Below are 2,699 nucleotides of genomic sequence, written 5' to 3' on the forward strand. Positions count from 1 at the left end.
CTCCATTCTAAGGCCACAAGCTTCCCCCTGACTCTGGACAATGTCCTGCAAATATGAGCTGTTAGTCATAAGGTATTTATATGTGGGAAAAAGGGTGTGAACTGGTAGTAATATGAGATTAAATGGATTTTACCCAGAAACCAGCATTGCAGTTCTACACTAGCCATGTTGGTTTTCCTATTGTTAAACAGCTATCCTTTGAGAAGGGGTCAAGGATGGATTAACTTAATTCTCTAGCAAACTATATTAGAAGGAGTTCTGCTAGAGGATCTTACTATTTATGCAAATACAAGAACCCACCTCTTGTAGGAAATCTGAGTGTAGCCTTCAGCAGCTTTTGCAACTTCCCTGAGACATCTCTTCCTTGATGTCTAGACAACAGGATGGTGGCCATTTACAAGACAACTTCTTCCCTATTCTTACACAGGCCCCAACGCAGGAACAGGTGGTGGTGTGGGGTGGTTCCTATAGAGTATCCTTCTTTTGCTTCTTCCCCCATCTTATGGGAGAGCAACCAACAAATCAGCTCAGGCACACAGGCCCAGTGGGACAGAGGGATCATTTACTCAGTATCTTTCTTCCAGGAGTAGATGGTGCAGCATCTCAATCATATAGAGCACAAGGCAAACCTCGGTGTCACCAGCAAAAATTTACTACAGTTCAACAAATATTTCTAAAAGTAAGTAGAGAAAACTGATAGAAATTTGAGGCCAGCTCTCAGTAAAATGGTTTAGCAGATGAAGGATCATTGCAGGCTTTTTGGCTTAGTTCATGCACTTAATTTCCTAAAGCTAGACTAGTACTAATCAACTCTATTAGATCTGTTGGAAAACATTGTGTGACGCTGCTTAGCGGTCTCCCTCTGGATTTGTGGACATCCTTTATCACCTCTTTGAACTTCTTTCTACACTTACCTCCTTCTCCTTGAGAACCACCTCAGAGATTCCAAGTTCTCTTGCCTTATTTCCTTCCCAGATGCTTCCTCACCTGGTTACTTTCTCCAGGCACCTCCATCCTGAACCTTCTGAACCCAAAGCTTCCTCTTTTACCAAATACAGAGACTGAATTTGATAGTGGGAATTGTTTTGTTGAGTAGTTGGTATACTCAAGCCAAAACTGGCACAAAAGTGTTCTAAATGTTGAGGTTTGGAGTTCTAAGTAAGTCCTAGTGATACAGTCATAGAAACATTCATCTAGTAGTGTTGAGGTGTAAATGAGCTAAAGGATATATTTGCTGGCATATCTGAGAAGGTTGCCATGATGAGACATTTTTTACAGATCTAAGAGTGAATGAGTCTTCTAAAAAAAAAAAAAGTGAGGAGTGAGGATGATGGAAAAGGTTGTTGAGGTACCAGACATTTCCAAAGGGCTGCAGCTTCCCCCATTCTTTTCAGCATTCTTAACTTGGACTGTACTCCTAAGTAGCTCCAGAATTCATAGTATCCCTTCTCAATCCTATTACTCTCCACAGTGCTCTAGTGCCCCTACTCTCAACCAGATACCTCTAACTTCAATAGTACTCTGACATCTCTGAGTACCTCTAGACCTTAGCCTGTGCCCCTAGACTCTAAGGCATACCCCACCTTCCTTGGTCCATACTTTAGAGCAGTCTGTCTAGTTTTCCCAAACTGAATAAACTGCCTTCTTATATTCAATCACCTAATGTATATCCCTGATCAGGTCCCTTGTCTATTGAACACAAGTGACTTCTTTAGGATCCAGCTTTCTGTGCTCATATATCCTACGACCACCACTGACTGCAGGGAAGGGATAGAACTGCATGCAACTGGAGGGTTTTACTCTTTCAATTTGTGTCTTGGGCTGATCATCTCCCAGTCCTGCCCCAAATGCCTAAGTAACTGCTTCTTGATACCATTGTTGGCATACTGATTTGGTTTTCCGGTAAGATCCCAAGTAATTTTTCATTTTGGGATGAATTGATCATTTTTCACTTATGAAACTGATCTTTGGCCATCCCAATTCACCCGCAAGCATGAGTCAGTAAGAACATTATGAAAATCTTTTATTCTTTGCTAGGCCCCATGCAGACCTGAGTGGGAAAATGCAGGAATATTTCACTTCCCTTTTACTAATTTTGTAGGACCTTCAGAAAACAAGGGAATGGGCTACAGAAATGAGTGGGGTGGAATGGAAGAGAAAAGTCTCAGAGGTGCCCTGGAGTAGGATGGGATGGATGATGGGATGGATGAAGGGTAAGGAATAGCAAAGATAGTGACTTTATTTATTTTATTTTTTTTAAGATAGGGACTTTAATGCTGGCTCCAATGCCTGTCCCTCTCTTCTTTCTCTACCCCTGAATCCTAGAGATCCCTCTAATGATGTTTGTGCCAGAGCAGCTAGACAAATAGGGACATACCCAGGCTGTCCTCTGACTACACAAATCTACTTCACTTTTCTATTTTCTTGGTTCTTAAAATTTCAGGATTGAGTTTGCAAACCCCAAACCCTCTCAGCCTCCAGGACCTAACATACATTTTGCACAGGACGGGCATTAGTATATATTTTATTTTATTTATTTTATTTTTTTAAATAATAAATTTATTTTTTATTGGTGTTCAATTTGCCAACATACTGAATAACACCCAGTGCTCATCCCGTCAAGTGCCCCCCTCAGTGCCCGTCACCCATTCACCCACAACCCCCGCCCTCCTCCCCTTCCACCACCCCTAGTTCGTTTC

Source organism: Nyctereutes procyonoides, unplaced genomic scaffold (genome assembly GCF_905146905.1).
Source record: "Nyctereutes procyonoides isolate TBG_1078 unplaced genomic scaffold, NYPRO_anot_genome, whole genome shotgun sequence".
NCBI lineage: Eukaryota > Metazoa > Chordata > Mammalia > Carnivora > Canidae > Nyctereutes > Nyctereutes procyonoides.